Genomic DNA, 17,139 nt, shown 5'->3' with positions numbered 1-17,139 from the left:
TGTGGTCCTATGATAACTCACGTCAGTGGAGGATACTCTTATTTTTTTTACATTCACTGATGATTTATCTAGGCTCGAATATGTATATCTTATAAAACACAAATCCAAAGCTTTTGATAAATTTAAAGAGTATCAAAGTATGGTCAAGAAACAAACTGGAAAGAGTATTAAAACTCTTCGATCTGATCGAGGAGAAGAATACTTATATCGTGAATTTCTAGATCATCTTAAAGAAAAAAAGATTCTCTCTGAGTGGACCCCTTCTTATACACCACAGTTAAATAGTATTGCTGAAAGAAAGAATCATACTTTATTAGATATGGTACGATCCATGATGTGCTTTACAGACTTGCCTATTTCTTTCTAGAGATATATTCTAGAGATTGCTGTATATATTTTTTGAACAGAGTATCTTCGAAATCTATGTCTAGCACTCTATATGAGATATGAAGAGGAAAGAAATTTAATCTTAAGTACTTTAAGATATGGGGCTGTCCAGCATATATCAAAAAAATTTTAGACATAAGCTAAGTGGTAGGACAAATAAATATTTATCTGTAATATATCCTAAAGAAAGTATGGGATATTATTTCTACCACCTTATTGAACAAAACATCTTTGTCAGTAGGTATGCTACTTTTATGAAAAAAGAGTTTATCTTAGAAAGAGACAATAGCAAAAATATTGAACTTAGTGATGTTTAAAATCTATAAATACGAATACAAGATATTCTTCAACCAGAAGTATCCATTAATAAGATATAACCACTACACACACCTCCTCTCCGAAGGTCGGATAGAATGCAAAATGTACCTCTGAGGTACGAATTTATTATTGAGAATAATGAAGCTCACATCATTGAGAATGATGATCCTCTGATTTATTCAGAAGCTGTTATGAGTAGTGACTTAGATAAATAATTGGAAGCCATGAAATTCGAAATGGACTCAATATATAACAACTAAGTTTAAACTTTAGTTGATGCACCAGAGGGTGTAACCCCTATTGAGTGCAAATGGGTCTATAAAAAAAAGATTGGAGCAGATGGCCAAGTTGAAATTTATAAAGTCAGATTGATAGCTAAAGGTTTTAGACAAAAGCATGGTATTGATTATGATAAAATATTTTTACCTATTGCCATGCTCAAATCTATTTGGATTATGCTTGCTATAGCTGTTATATTAAAGAAGGGATTTCATGCATGCATTTCAAAATTTTTAGTAAAAAAATATTAGATTAAACTATTTAATCTATAATTATATGCATAAGATTTGATCTTAAACCTCCTACAAATAGATTTATAGTTTGAATTTATATGCATAAAAATCTAAATCTAATATTACAAGCGTTTAAACAAGAACAGCAATTAGTGACAGATCTAATCTACCACTTTTAGGGTTCTATACCGAATACCTGAGTGTGGATAGTCGATCTCCATAATTGAGAATGTAGATCTAAAAAATTTTTCTGGTCACTCACAGCTGCACAAGCATCCGGCCTCTACGGATAGTCCACATGAAGTCTTAGGATCGATCAGCCCTCTACGGGAGTGCTAGCTTGCACAGTCGACTTCTGATGGTAGATATGATTTGATCTCTTCCTTTGATTGCCTCAGACCTTTTCAACGTTGAAGATGGATCAGAAAAGATACTGGATGGTGAAAAAAAATTTGATGAAGACTCTCTTCTCTTTGATTTTTTTTCTCACCCAAAATCCTAAAATAGTTCTAGATCGCTCACCCGAGAGAAGATCGATCTCCTCTTTTATTCATGCCAAGAAAGAAGGAAACCCACCCAAACCTCACACCCCAAAGAAGTATTTTTGACCCTTTTTCTCTTTGATATCTCATGGTGAAAAGCTCTTTTTATTTGGTGTACAAAATTATGATCTTTTTATGGTTGTCGCACAAACTAGATAAGACAGGATAAGGGCTGAAATTTATTGCAATTCAAATCATTTTGAATTTCAATTTGATTCTAACTTTTTTTCACCCATATCTGACTTAAAGAAAAACTTACCAAAAAAATTGGATATGAAAAACCATTAGAAAGACTTTCTTTTCTCGCACATAATGAGCCCCTTCAAAAACAGCCAACGTGTGGAAAGATATGGATAAGGTTTTAAGTTGAAATTCAAACCATTTTGAATTCAAATTAAAACCAATCAATTCTTATCCTTAATGGGTGACAAAAGAAGGATATTTTTTTAATTTTTTCATGCACAAACTGATTTTGTATGGTGAGAAAAGGTATGAGACATTTTGGATGGCGCAAGGGAGAGAGTCCCACTCATTTGGGACTTAGGATTTAACCAATTGGATTTCTTTCAAATCCAATCCAATTAGACCCAAATAAAAAAAATGAATCTAATATAATTAGGCTTTTACAATCTCAATTAAATTTGATTAAATTAATAAATTAATTGAGCCATAGATCCGATCAAATCAAGATTATTTCTCTCTTACCATTTAGGTCATCTCATAACCTAATCAGGCTTGATCTGATTGAATCTAATTCAATCAAACTTGATCCAAACTTTAATGCTCAATCAAATTGATCTAATTAGTGATCTAATCACTAATTAATCTTCTATTAATGATAGAATCCAAATCTAATGGGACTCTTCAGCAGAGTCCCCATTCAGTGGGACTCTTCAGATTAGCCATGTGATCAGAGAGAAACTTCTAATGTGTGTGACCCCATAAGTTTGAACCTAAGTCGGTAGCACAGGAGCTGATTCCTGTACCAATCAGAGTAACCATCTAGCAATGGTACTCGATGTCTGGATAGGCCGAAGGTATGCAAAGCAACACTCAAGAATCTGTTTGGATATAGTTATCATATAATTCATCCCTTTGACCCTTGATGCTAGGATGACTTAGAGTTTAAACTGTCAACTCTTAATAGTACATCCATTATGTGTCTCAACCTAATAAATCTTGTGACTCCTCATAAGGATTGCCCTGGCTAAGGTGTTACTAAATTGAAACACAAAGCATTCTCTCCAATCTCTTAGAGTCATCAATTCCATTTTGACTCATGCACCGACTTCACAAGTACTTGACTATGCTCAGAAATTTTTTGATCCTGAATTAGAAATTCAGGTAGTCCAGCACCAAAGCACAATGAGTTGCTTGCAAGTCACCGTGGTGATCTCAGGTTAGAGGGACACTTATACTCATATCCCTTCAGAGTGACTCTTGACAATAAAGTACTCCAGAGTTGGTCATGTTCAGTGAAATGTACTCCTACATTTCACCTACATGCCATACCAGCGTCTCTACGCTCTTTGGTTAAGAAGACAACCAACTTATATAGTACACAATGACCTACACTTGATATATCTATCATCCTAGTAATAGCATATTATTTGGTTGCGAACCTATTTAAGAACTAAACAATAAATCCTCCTTTATCAATTTAAAATAGTCTTAAGAACTTTCATCATAACACAGAAGTTTGACATAGAAGATGTACAAGTTTATGATGAAAATTATCAAATAAATATTTTATTAATTAATTCATATATAATTACATCAAATAGTACAATCGTCAATAGACTGACGATTGACTTTAAGATATATTTTTCAATAACTCTCACTTGTACTAAAATCAATTGGTACAGTATCATATATCCATCATCATTTTATGATCTTCGAACTCCTTTATCGCAAGGGCTTTAGTTAATGGATCGATCAGATTCTTCTTTTCATCGATCTTTTGAAAGTCGATGTCATCTCGATCCATGATTTTCTGGACCAAATGGTAGCGATGCAGAATGTGCTTGGTCCGCTGATGTGATTTTGATTCTTTCACTTGAGCGATGATGGCAGTGCTGTCACAGTACAACAAGATAGGGCCATCAAGAGAGAGTGCCACTCCGAGCTCATTGATGAATTTTTATAACCACACAGCTTCCTTCACAGCATCGGATGCCGTGATATATTTTGCCTCACAAGTAGAGTCGGCCACAGTGTGCTGCTTAGAACTCTTCTAGAGATTGCTCCACCGTTCAGGGTATAAATATATCCCGACATGCTCTTACTGTCATCATGATTCGACTGAAAACTAGAGTCTGTAAATCTCATAAATTTTAAGTCAGATTCTCTATAGATAAGCCACTGATCCTTAGTATTTTTCAAATACTTAAGGATGGTCTTTACGACCTTCCAGTGGTTCTCACCTGGATCGGACTGGTATCTATTCACTATCCCTAGTGAGTATGCCATGTCCAATCATATACATGTTATGGCGTATATAATAGATCCCACTATCAAAGTATATGGAATTCTACTCATACGTTCTCTCTCTCTTGAGGAGTTGTCGGACAATCACTCTTCGAGAGAAAAAATTTTTGGCCTATCGAAAGATAGCCTTTCTTGGAATTCTCCATGCTGAACCTTTTCAGCACAGTATCAATATATGTCGACTGGGATAATCCAAGCAACCTTTTAAATCTATCTCTATAGATCTTCATCCCAAAGATGAAGGATGCTTCTCCCAAGTCCTTCATGGAGACTGAGATGACAACCAAATTTTTATTCCTTGTAATGTAAGGATGTCATTTCTGATTAAGAGAATATCATCTACATACAAAATAAGAAATACTATTACCGAGTTATTAACCCATTTGTATATGCAAGGTTTCTCTCCATTATTAATGAAGCCATACGTTCTGATCACTTTATCAAAATACATGTTCCAACTCCGAGATGCCTACTTAAGTCCATCAATGGATCTCTGAAGCTGCACACCTTTGACTCATCTGTAGATATGAAACCTTCAGGTTGTATCATATACACCTCTTCTTCCAGCTCTCTATTTAGGAAGGCTATTTTCACATCCATTGGACAGATTTCATAGTCCAGATTTACTGCTATCGCAAGCATGATCCGAATGGACTTGAGTATTATCATAGGAGAAAATGTCTCATCATAGTTAATACTATAACACTGACGGTAATCCTTAGCAACCAAATGAGCTTTATAGGTCTCCACCTTTCCGTCTGTGCCCCTTTTTTTTTTGAAGACCCACTTACACTCTATGAATTTTACTCCTTCAGGTGGATCAACCAATGTCCATACATTATTGACTTTCATGGACTCCATTTCAAATTTCATGACTTCCAGCCACTTATCATAGTCAGACCTCTGCATCGCATCCATATAGGTGATCGGATCCTCATTGTTCTCAATGAGTTCAATTAGATTATCATTTCGAATCAAGAAACCGTAGTATCTATTCAGTTGACGTGGTACTCTATTGGATCTCCTCAAAGATGTTTCTACAATAAATTTCAAATTTGATCTAATCAAGTCCAACTCAATGGGTTTACTAGATTGTGTCGGTTCTTCTACCAATCGAACTTCATCAAGTTTAATTTTTGAAGTATTAGTTCTTTCTTCAAAGAACTCTTTTTCTAGAAAGACTGCCCTATTACTGATGAACACCTTCTGTTCGTCAGCAAGGTAGAAGTAATACCCCTTGGTTTCTTTTGGATATTCTACAAATAGACACTTGTCAGATCTAGGTCCAAGCTTATCAGTTTTTAGATGTTTGACATAAGCTGGATATCCCCAAATCCTAAGGTAAGAGAGTACTGGCTTACACTCTGTCCACATCTCATATGGTGTTTTACTTACAGACTTACTCAAAACTTTATTTAAAATATAACAAGCCGACTTGAGTGCATATCTCCAAAAAGAGATTGGCAGACTTACAAAGCCTATCATGGATTGAGCCATATCTAACAGAGTTTGATTCTTCCTTTTTCGATACACTATTATGCTGTGGTGTTCCAGGAGAGATCCATTGCGAGAGAATTTCATTCTCTTCTAAGTATATCAGAAACTCACTGTAGAGATATTCTCCTCCTCAGTTAGATCGAAGAGTTTTAATACTCTTTTCAGTTTATTTTTTTACTTCATTATAAAATTGTTTGAATATTTTAAATGATTCTGACTTATTCGTCATTAAGTAGACGTGTCCATACCTCGATAGGTTGTCTGTAAAAGTAATCAAATAATAATATCTACCTCTAGTACTAGTATTCATCAGTCCACATACATCAGTATGTATGAGACTTAGAACTTCACTAGCTCGCTCATCTTTTTCAGTAAAAGATGACTTGATCATTTTTTTAAGAAAACAAGACTCACAGATTGGAAGTGATTCACAATCACTGACTTCGAAAATTTTCTCTTGTATCAATCTATTTATTCTGTTCTTATTAATATGACCTAACCTACAGTGCTAAAGATAGATATTGGAGACATCATTAATTCTAGGGCGTTTGTTGGACGTGTACATTACACTAACAGATTGTGACAATATGTAAATACCATTGTTCAGCTATCCATTCATCATATTAACACCATTCACAATGATATTAAAATTATTTTTTTTATTAAAATTTCATAACCGTTCATGGCCAAGAGGCCTACAGAAATAATGTTCAATAAAAAAGGAAGGATAAAAGTGACATTCACTAAGAACAATTATATTCAACTTGAATACAAGCTTAATAATTTCTAACGCTAGAATTGAAACTGATCTTCCATCTACAATATTAAAAAAATTTTCATCTTCTTCAAATCTTCTACTGACCTGCAGACCCTGCAACGAGTTGTAAATATTAAAAAGACTTTCAGTATCTAATACCCAGGTAGTAGAATCATAAATTAAAAAATTACAAGGTATTATCATATAATAACCTTGTGCAGCAATAACTTGCTTCTTTTTCAGCCTGTTTGGATCCAAGGAGGCAATGTATTGAGGATAATTCTTCTTCCAATGCCCCTTCTTCTTATAATAAAAGTATTCTAACTGACTCTGATCGAACTTGGATTTCTTGGTCGGATTGGATTTGGGTGCCCCAGTACTTTGCACCATTTTCTTGTTCTTCTTATTCTTCTTCCCTTTCTTAAAGGATCGACATCCAGAAGAAGACCCTCCCACTACATTCATCGACTCCTTTTGGAGTTGGTGATCCTTCTCAAAGTTCTGCAGTAATCCCAATAAATCATGGTAATTGATCGTAGGCTTTGTCATTTGAAAATGAGTAAGAAAAGGGAGGTAGGACTTGGACAGAGAGTTTAGAATGGCATCTTTCCCCAACTGCTCATGTAGGAAAAGCCAAGCTTGCTTAAATGCTCAATCATTTCGATCATGTACAGTACATGATCGATGACTGACACTCCTCTCATTCGAGCATTGAAGATGGCATAACTAGTCTTGTGCCTCTCAACATCGTCGGGTGTGTCAAAAGACTTGTTCAATATTTGTAACATATCCTGTGGCTGAGCATTCTCGAAATGATGGCTGAACTCATCATTCATTGCCGCCAGCATAATACAATGAATCGTAATTCAATCGTTGAGCCACTTCTAATAAGTATCTCTGACCGTGCTACATGCATTCGAAGCTGGCTCCTCAGATGTCGGATCTATCAATACATACAAAATCTGTTTGTGCTTCAAGACTATTTTAAGCTTTCGATACCAGCTATCAAAATTTGATCCCATTAATTTATCACTATCTAATAGTGATCGGAGTGACAAGGTGGTTGCCATAACTGTAAAAAAAAGTCAAAACCTAATTAGTATATGAATTGATTAAGCCTAAAGATATGATTTTTAGTCTAAAAGTTCTTCTACTATTTTATTCGAATTGATAGCCTCTACCTTCAATTCGAAAAATTACACTAATTTCTTAGTGGGTACTAGAATCCACATGGACTGCACATAGGCCTGAGTATGGCTCGACCAACCCTTGTACACCCATGGGTAGATTCTTAATCAATTATTTCACCAAATAATTTTTAGCATTCAATTTTGCCCCAGATATCTCTTCAGCAGGTGTGTGGCACCTCCACTAAAAGTTCTGATTAGGTTCAACCATTAATATGCCAAAATTTAGTACATCTGACAAATGAGTAATCAGGCCCGAGTGTGGCTCAGCCAATCTGACCATCATCAGAAAGATACAACTAAATCCACATATTATCAATGATAATTTCGATAGCCAGATGAGCACCAAGTATGTGGTACCTCCAATGATCATCTAAACTGTTGGACTTATTATCATCCAACTTAATGGGAGGCTATGATCTAGTTATCATCATAACTATTTTATTTTAGAGACTTAATAATTTTAGAAGATTTAATTAGTTGAATTGAGAGATGAGAAGAAACTTGGCCAGTTAATCTTAATCCTTCCACTGACTTCACTAAGTCAAATTAAAGAAGATCAGGCATAAGCTGGTCCAGCCAACCAGTCATGAATCCTCCCATTGACTTCACCAAGTCATAAAGATGACTTGAAACAAGTTGAACTAGGGACATCTAAATCAGTCATACTGATTTTTTAGTTAGCATGGGTCAACCCCAATCATTAAGTGATCTAATCAAAATATGATTCACCATGTTGGTCAGATAAGTGAGATCGATGGGAGGAATATGTCATTATCGACATAGATTCAATCTATGCGAATAGCTCTCAATTAACGACCATCGATCAAAACTACCATACGTACCTTAGACACTAACTGGTTAGTCATTTTCAATTTAATCAACTTATAGACTTGGGTTCAACCATGGAGCCATGATCAAAGTCTATATTGGTCTAATCAAAGACATGGACTTGACCAACTACATCTATTGAAATTGATCAAGAGAAAAAAGTGATCCAATCAAAATTAACTTTCAAATAGATTTGATCAATTACTAACATGGTCCATTATCAATGATTTCTAATCCTAGGTCTAATCCAGTTAAATGAACTTGACTCGAGCTAACTCATTAACTCATGAATTATGAAATTAATGGCTTAGATCTTTGATTCTCAAATCTAAATTGCTTAATTCTCAATTAAGTTTTGGACTGACATGGGTTCGGATACATTGTTTAAAAATAGTTTTCAATTTTATAAAATATTTTTTCAATCAATCATCTAATGATCAAAATACTAATTTTAGATCTAATATATATTATTTTAAATTTAAAATAAAATTTTAAAATTTTTTTTATTGTTCATCATCATGAAAAAAATCGTGCAGCACCCCTACATACCATAGGAGATCCCATCGAATGGATAAATAGAGTTGTGATACCCTGATTTCTCCTATGATCGGATGACTGTGACGATCTATCCAATCAGATTACTACATTACTCAAATATTAAATTAATTATTTAAATCTAATCTAAATAATTAAAATCAGATTATATAAAGATCAGCACAAACTAGGATAATTTTTGCATTATAAGGGGTAAACCTTACAGCAGGATAATCTTATATTAGTTTGTGCGATCAGATCTATAATTAATTTTAGATCTAAATATCATATATCAAATTTAATATAAATTTAAATATATATAATATTAGATTATATACAAAAATAAATTCATGTTATAAGCAACCTGGCTCTGATACCACTGTTGGATTAAAGAAATGATTTTATGCATGCATTTTAAAATTTTTAATAGAAGAATATTAGATTAAACTATTTAATCTATAAATATATATATATAATTTGATCTTAAAACTCCTATAAATAGATTTATAATATAAATTTATATACATAAAAATCTGAATCTAATATTACAAGTATTTGAACAAGAACAGTAATTAGTGGTAGATCTAATCTACCACTTCTAGGATTCCAAACCCAATACCTGAGCATGGATAGTCGATCTTCATAATTGAGAACGTAGATCTAAAAATTTTTTTGATCACTCACAACCACACAAGAGCCCAGCCTCTACGGATGGTCCACACGAAGTCCTCAAACTAATCAGCCCTCTACGGGAGTGCTAGCTCGTGCTATCGGCTTCTGATGGTAAATCTGATTTGATCTCTTCCTTCGATCATCTCAGACCTTTTCAATATTGAAGATAGATTAGAAGAGATGCTGAATGATAGAAAAAATCTGATGAAGACTCTCTTCACTTAGATTTTTCTCTCACCCAAAATCCTAGAACAGTTCTAGGTCGCTCACCCGAGAGGAGATCAGTCTCCTCTTTTGTTCATGCCAAAAAAGAAGGAAATCCACCCAAACCTCATGCCCCAAAGAAGTATTTTTGATCCTCTTTCTCTTTGGTATCTCACAGTGAAAAGCTCTCTTTATTTGGCATGCAAAATTATATCCTTTTTATGGTTATCGTACAAATCAGATAAGACAGGATAAGGGTAAGAGTTTATTATAATTCAAATCATTTTGAATTTTAATTTGACTCTAACTTTTTTTACTCTTATTTGACTTAAAGAGAGACTTACTAAAAAAAATTAGATATAAAAAACCATCGAAAAGACTTCCTTTTCTCACACACAATGAGCCCCTTTAAAAATAGCTAACGTGTGAAAGGATATTGATAAGATTTTAAGTTAAAATTTAAATTATTTTGAATTTAAATCAAAACCAACCAATTTCTATCCTTAATGGGCAACAAAAGAAGGATATTTTTTTAATTTTCTCATGCACAAACTGATTTTGTACGATGAGAAAGGGTGTGAGACAATTTGGGTGGCGTAAGGGAGAGAGTCCGACTTATTTGAGACTCTAGGGTTTAACCAATTAGATTTCTTTCAAATCTAATTCAATTAGATCTAAATAGAATATAATAAATTTAATCTAATTGAGCTCTTATAATTTTAATTAAATTTGATCAAATTAATAAATTAATTAAACCATAGATCCGATCAAATTAGGATCATTTCTCCCTTACCGTTTAGGTCATCTCATAACTTAATCAAACTTGACCTGATTGAATCTAATTCAATCAAACTTGATCCAGACTTTAATGTTCAATCAAATTGAGCTAATTAGTGATCTAATCACTAATTAATCTTCCATTAATATTAAAGGTCAAGTCTAATAGGACTCTTCTCAAGAGTCTCCGTCTAGTGGGACTCTTCAGCAGAGTCTCTATCCAGTGGGACTCTTCAGATTAGTCATGTGATCGGAGAAGAACTTCTAATATGTATAACCCTATAGGTTCGAACCTAAGCTGGTAGCACAGAAACTGATTTCTATATCAATCAGAGTAACCATCTAGCAATGATACCCGATGTCCGGATATGTTGAAGGTATGAAAGCAATACTCAAGAGCCTATTTGGATATAGTTACCATATAATTCATCCCTTTGACCCTTGATGCTAGGATGACTTAGAGTTTAAACTATCAACTTTTAATAGTATATCCATTATGTATCTCAACCTAATAAATCTTGTGACTCCTCATAAGGTTGCCCTGGCCAAGGTCTTACTAAATTGAAACATAAAGTATTCTCTCCAATCTTTTGGAGTGGTCAATTCTATCTTAACTCATGCACCGACTTCACAAGTACTTGACTATATCCAAAAATCTTTCGATCCTGAATTAAAAATTCAGATAGTCGGGCATCAAAGCACAGTGAGTTGCTTGTAAGTCACTGTGGTGATCTCAGATCGGAGGGACACTTATATCCATATCCCTTCGAAGTGACTTTTGACAGCAGAGTGCTTCGAAGTTGGTTACGTTCAATAAAATATACTCCTACATTTCATCTGCATGCCATACCAACATCTCCACGCTCCTTGATTAAGAAGATAACCAACCTATATAGCACACAATGACCTACACTTGATATGTCTATCATCCTAGTAATAGTATATTATTTGATTACGAACTCATCTAAGGACTAAATGATAAATCCTCCTTTATCGATTTAAAATAGTCCTAAGGACTTTCATCATAACACAGAAGTTCGATATAGAAGATGTACAAACTTATGATGAAAATTATCAAATAAATATTTTATTAATTAATTCATATATAATTACATCAAATAGCACAACTGTCAACAGGCTGATGATTGATTTTGAGATATATTTTCCAACAATAGCAGTGTACCATGACTATGAAATCGGACAAATAGATGTAAAGACCGTCTTCCTTAATGGTTACCTTGAGAAAAAGGTTGACATATCTTAGCCAGAAGGATTTGTCTCAAGTAGGAGAGTAAATCAGGTATGCAAACTTAAGAAAGTCATGAATAGATTAAAACAAGCCTTGAGAAGTTGGAATATTTATTTTGATATCACAATCAAAGTGTTTGGCTTCATCAAAAATATGGATGAACCTTGCATATAAAAAGATAAGTGAAAGTATCATTGTCTTCTTAGTTTTGTATGTAAATGACATACTTCTCATTGAGAATGATATCTCAATATTATAATCGGTCAAGTTATGACTATCACAAAAGTTTTTCATGAAAGACTTGGGTAAAACATCCTATATACTGGTATAAAGATCTATAGAGATAGATCTAAAAAGATACTAGGCTTATCCCAGTCTAGGTACATAGATCTTATGCTGAAGAGGTTCAGCATAGATAGGATTAAAAGAGGTTACTTACCCGTGAGTTAAGGCATACATCTCTCTAAGATGATATCTCTTAAGACATCTGAAGAGAGGAATAGAATGAGTTCTATTCCCTATACTTCAGCAGTAGGTTCTATTACTATATACTAGGCCTAATGTTGCTTATGCCTTAGGCATAGCTAGTAGATTTTAGGCTGATCCAAAAGAGGATCATTAAAAAGTAGTGAAAAATATTCTAAAGTACTTAAGAAGAACTAAAGATATTTTTCTGATATATGGTGGATCTGACTTAAAACTAGAAGGATATTCTGACTCTTGTTTTCAATCGATTCAGATGATAGCAAATCTATTTTAGGATATGTCTTTATTTTAAATAGTAGAGTAGTGAATTGAAAAAATTTTAAGCAGTAGACTGTAGCTAACTCAACTACTAAGGTAGAATACATAGCTGCAAGCGAAGCCATCAAGAAAGCTATCTTGATGAAGAAGTTCATCACTGAATTGGATATCATTTCTGAGATTAAGAATTCAGTACCACTTTACTGTGATAATATTAGAGCAATTGTTCAAATAAAGGAATCGAGATCTCATCATAAATTCAAGCACATTCTAGGATGCTTCTACTTCGTTCGTGAGATTGTCAAGAGACAAGATATTATCATTGAACGAATAAATACAAAGAACAATATAGCAGATTTGTTTACTAAAGCTCTACCATAGTGGTAGTTCGATCGTCACCTTGATTGTATGGGGTTAAAATTTAAGAGCGATTGACTTTAATGCAAGTGAGAGATTGAAAGAATAATGCTTTACAAGTCAATCAAAATTTATATTTTTGATAATTTTTTTTTAAATCTTTCTGACTCATGTACTTGACACTTTATGGATAAATAAAAAGTATTTATATTTCATCATATGTTGTATCTTATATTCATTAAAATTATGGTGAACCCCATAAATAGGATAATGATTTTAGGATTATGATGAGATCATACTAGTGAGATCTAAAATTTTAAAATTTTAATCTAGAATATTTTTAGTCAATGAATCATTAATTCGGAGATCAATATTTTCAGTAAGACTAACATATCCTATGTATGCTCGAAAGAGAGAGTGATTGATCTCATAATTACTTATGTGGAGACACTAATACAAGGATATGGGTGCTTATTAGAGAATAAGTTCATTGAATTAATCTATTTTGAGAATATCTTATGGAGTCTTACTTATCTGTCAGAAGATGTTTCTCTTAGTGAAAGTTATGCAACTAATCTTTGTCCTGAGACTACCATAGAATCTTGTATACATTAATCCATATTTTAGTTCATACTCATTCATGACTTAATCATGTATGGAGTATTTTGGATATGATAGATTGTGTATGGAGGTTGTGAATAGGTCAACATGAAATCGATTACTCCTGATAAGAGGAGATCACATCCTATTTGCTCTAATCAAATGATGATTCAATGAGACTTTGATCAAAGCAGAATAAAAATTAAAAAAAAAATTAATATTTTATTAATTGAATCATCATTATAAGATTGAGAGAAATATGAATATACAATTGAACTTGACGTGATTTCATGTACATAGTCATATTCAGAATGCAGTATGATCGCAGGACTCAATTGCATGGTAAATTATTATTGAAAGATATTTTTAATATTTTCATCAAAATTTTATATCTTTTGGATAGAAATAATATATTTCTAGACATCAATCTTATTTTATAGATTTAATCAAATTAAAGAGTTTAATTCGATCGTCAATTAAAAAGATTCTAATTGTTGAAATCGGATTAGCATGATTGGACCTAAATTGGTTAGAAGGAATTCTAATCAAATTAGATCAATTTGTACTCGAACCTACTACTGGCTAAATGTGAAACCCAATGGATCATATACAGAGAGAATTGATCAAAAATCTAATTGGATTAGATCATGTTTGCAGGATAAACATGCTAGCACATGTTGCAAACCCTAGCTTCTAAATTCAAATTGAATTCAATTTGATTCTTAATTTGGGCTAATTAAACTTGATTGGACTGAAGACTTAAATTGGTTTGGATTAGGTTGACCCTTGGCTGGTTGAGCTAAGGAAATTGGTGCTAATTATTCGGCATCTCACGTGTTAGAGATTTTATCTCTTGGCACGTGGAGATTATCCTATGCACCTATGACATATGGCACCCTTTGGTTTTGGGCGCCCCTTCCTTCTGTCTATCCATTTATTTTTCCCATGAAGAATATTATTTATGTAGACTTCAGATGTCTATGTGGTGTCTAGACTCTTTTTGTTTCACAGCGCTTCGTGGATCAGCAGAAAATAAATGGATAAGGATGAAACCCATGCCGCCCCCCTTTATCCTTGGCGGCACTTGAACTTAAAGTCCAAGTGGTTATGATCTCTTAAATCTCCATGCTAAATCTGATTGGGCACCATCTATCTTGACCATCGGATGGCCATTAGATGAGATTCTATCCGTTGGATAGAGTGGGCACCTCTTATGAAGCCTTGCGACACTTCGAAAAAACATCGGGAACTATTTACGCATCGAAGAGTCTTTTTACGAGAAGGTGTCTCTTCAAATTAATTTTCGATGCTTATCCACGTGTTGTGAGATTTTATTATGGGTGTGAGATGTTGAGGAGGGGTGTGAGAAATCCTTGGGGGTTGCGAGTTAATGTGGATAAGCATCCGCATGCCACCTATAAATAGATGGCATGCTTGGGGTTTCTAATTCATCCCAATCTCTTCTTTCTTACAACCTCTCAACTATTGTCCCAATAGTTCTCTTCCTTCCTTTGTTAAGATAAAGTCTTCTTAAGGATAAAAGGTCTACTTTAGGATAAGGGCTTATGAAGAGAATTAGGTAAGACAAGGAGAAAAGAAAAGAAGAGAGGAAAAAGTCTAGAAGGAGAGAAAGGAAGGCCAAGCTTTAGGGTAGTGTTGTGCTATCTCAAGGAATTCTTTGAGAAAGAATTCAGCAAAAAGAACTAATTTAGAGAAGTGAGAGTTTGGAACCAACTCCCATGTGGATCAATGTTGGATGGCGAACATTTAGACGCGTGAAAACTCTATCAAAATTTTGGATATAGCGTGACAGGTATTGTTCTACACTTACCTATGTGTGTGTGTGTGTGTATATATATATATATATATATATATATATATATATATATATCTGTGTGTGTGTGTGTGTGTGATTGTTTATCATCAAGCATTTCTTGGGATTAGGATTTGAGTATTTGGAGTTTTATTATGCAAAAATTTTGAAATCTATTTTGCTTCCGTTGTGCTCATCGAACCCTACACATCTAACTTTGATGGTCTTAACCAATTGTCAGCAAAAAGATGGTTTGTGGCTTGATACACATAGACTATCCTGAGCAACTTTGTGAAGGGGGTGTGTGCTAGGCAAATAACCAAGGAGTTTTTCTCAAGAGGCATTATTTAGAACAAGAGACAGCTGCTCCAACTAATTCATACAGATGTTTGTGGACCCATTGTCCCAACATCTTTTGGTAAATATTAATACTTTCATATTTTCATTGATGATTATACAAAAAAGATTTAAGTGTGTTTTTTAAAGAAAAAGTCAGAAGTTTTTAGCATGTTCAAGAAGTTCAAGACAACAGTGGAGAATAAAAATCGCTACTCCATCAAAGATATATGATTAAATTAGGGTGGTGAGTTCATCTTAAAAGTATTTGAAGAACTTTGTGAAGAACATGGTATTCAGCATCAACTAATAGAACATTATTCCTTCTAATAAAATAGTGTGGCTGAGAGAAAAAACTGCACTATTCTCAATAATGGTGTGAAGTATGCTCAGAAGTAAGAATTTGTCGAAGGAGTCTTCGACCGAGGTAGTGGCTTGTACTATCTATATTCTGAATAGGTGCCCTACATCAAGTTTGGAGAAGAAGACGCCATAAGAAACATGGTCTAGGAGGAAGCCAAATATCTCTCACTTGAAGGTTTGTAGGTGCATCGCCTATGCACATGTTCCCAAACAAAGGAGGCCCAAGCTGGATGACAAAAGCTCTAAATTCATCTTCATTGGGTATCATTCTAAATCTAAAGCCTACAAATTATTTGACCCTTACAATCCTAAAGTTGTTGTAAGTAGAGATGTGGAGTTTAATGAAGAAGGAGAATAGGATTAACACAATAAGGTTGAAGAAATTCAAGAAGAAGAACATGTAAACATTCAACTTCAAGAGCCATTGCCACCATCTTCACCAACACCTTCTATTTCATCATCATCATCAGAAGATAATTTAAGATCGAGCCAAAAGATAAGAAGCTTAAGAGAACTCTACAAGGTTACCAATAAACTGTATCTTATTTGCCTCTTTCCAGATTATGAGCCTTTAAAGTTTGAAGATGCCATGTAAGATAAAAGTTTGAAAGATGCTATGGATGAAAACATCAAAGCGATAGAGAAAAACACACATGAGAGTTAATTTCTCTCTCCGAAGGATAAAAAGCCATTGGAGTTTAGTGGGTGTACAAGACAAAGAAGAATGCACAAGACCAAGTTGGTAGCAAAAGGGTATAAGAAAAATGCCAGCATTGACTATGATGAGGCATCCAGCCCTCTATTCAAATGAAAATAATTCATTTAATTATTTCAATTACCGCATAAAATGGTTAGTCTATTTTTTAAATGATGTTAAATCTATTTTTTTAAGTGGCTATATTGAAGAAGAGATATATATAGAACAATCCGGGGGGAATGTTAAGAAAGGTTAAGAATCAAAAGTTTTTAACT

This window comes from Elaeis guineensis, chromosome 12 (assembly GCF_000442705.2).
Source record: "Elaeis guineensis isolate ETL-2024a chromosome 12, EG11, whole genome shotgun sequence".
Taxonomy (NCBI): domain Eukaryota; kingdom Viridiplantae; phylum Streptophyta; class Magnoliopsida; order Arecales; family Arecaceae; genus Elaeis; species Elaeis guineensis.
The sequence above is the reverse complement of the archived record's forward strand: the minus strand, read 5'-3'. Positions refer to the sequence as shown.